The sequence below is a fragment of the Chrysochloris asiatica genome, unplaced genomic scaffold, assembly GCF_000296735.1.
Source record: "Chrysochloris asiatica unplaced genomic scaffold, ChrAsi1.0 scaffold00070, whole genome shotgun sequence".
Taxonomy (NCBI): Eukaryota; Metazoa; Chordata; class Mammalia; order Afrosoricida; family Chrysochloridae; genus Chrysochloris; species Chrysochloris asiatica.
In genome coordinates, this window is record NW_006408588.1 from 13,194,291 (window position 1) to 13,196,017 (window position 1,727).

Consider the following 1,727-nt stretch of genomic DNA (forward strand, 5'->3'; position numbering starts at 1 on the left):
AATCTGTGATTGATCACTTCCCACAACAGGGAGTTCCGTGCTTTACTAAGCAACCTAAGTCATTGCTGCGTGACTCCAATATTTAGAAATATTACATTAAGCCAAAATCATCTCCTTTGCAACTTCTTAGGAAACCATTGCCTAAAATCTATTTTTACCACCAGTATGCATAGGGAATTAAGCATTTTGTCTCAGGAATCCTTCACACACCTTTCTAGTAGTGTTGGTATTAACTGCCACTAAATCAACTCACAAATCACAGTGACTCTGTACACAGCGGCACAAAATGCTACTCAGTCCTGTTCCATCCCTGTGATTGATTCCAGGCCTTTCTGTATAGTCTACCTTAGAAGGTCCATAGAAACCTTTCCAGAATCACGTAACACAGGAACCACCACTGGTAGAAAAGTGGTGACTGTACATGAGATGTACTGTCCAGGAATTGAACCTGGGTGTCCCGCGTGGAAGCAGTGATTGTACTTCTCTGGTAATGCTAGACTTGGAAGTCTATTCTCTCTTTTCAGTCCAGACCTTCAAGTATTTCTCAGAAACACAGAATTCCAGAGCTTAAAATGATTGTAAAGAGCATCTAGTTTAAACCTTTTATTGAACATCTGAGAAAACTGTGTCCAAGAGAACTCAGATGACTTTCCCCAAATCAAACAACAAAGGAAACTTAACTAGGGATACTGAATTTGAAATATGGTAGGATTCTTTTCTTCTCTTCTAGGTGGTAGCCCTTTCTTTCCTCATTCAGTAATTCCTGGTTGTTTGAGGCTTATGTCTAACCTCCAACGACCATTACAGAGAACCAGAGCCACCTACTTCCTTCCTCCTTGTACGCTTGTCAGATGCTGCAATGGGAACCAAATGAGTCATAGAACTCACCCAGCATGGAGTGGCCGAGCTGGGACTGTTCTTCACCCCACGCTGCCTCCTCGCCACTAATACCATCTGCACCTTCCTTCTCCAGGGTCTCCATCTGTTTCCCTGATATCACTCAGCCGCCCTCAGTGATTCAACTCAATTTCCTACCCCACTACTTGAACCCCTCTCCCTGTAACCTGCAACTCCCCCTGAATCTTGCCTTCCCAGAATCGGTTCACTATCTTTTCACCTCCTCACCCAACAACCTCAAGAGGTAGGGTGTTCTCTTTCCTATCAAGCCCCCACAAATCTTGAGCTAATATTTTACCATAATAAATGTCTGCTGAATAAATAAATGAGGCTCTGGCTTTCTTTCCCTTTTCTATTCTAGCCCTGCCTCCCAAATTCTGATGTGTCACTTGCCGCTCTTCCTACATGAGCACTCTCTTCTTACAAAACAGTCAAGGCCAAGTATACAGTTGTTCTTGTTGGGTGCTCTTGAATTGATTCCAATTCATAACACAACCCCATGATACAGAGTCGAACTTCCCCATAGGACTTTCTTGGCTACAATCTTTATGAAAGAGCATAGCCAGGTCTTTCTCCTGTGGAGACACTTGCTGTTGTTGTTGCTGCTAGGTGCCACTGAGTTGATACTGACTCATAGCGACCCTATGTACTACAGAACGAAACACTGCCCAATCATGGGCCAATCTCACAACTGTTGCCACGATTGAGCCTATTGATGCTGCCATGTTGCCAATCCACCTCACTGGGGATCTTCTTCTTCTTCTCTGACCCTCCACCTTACCAAACATGAGATCCTTTTCCAGCAACTGGTCCCTCCTGACAAAATGTCC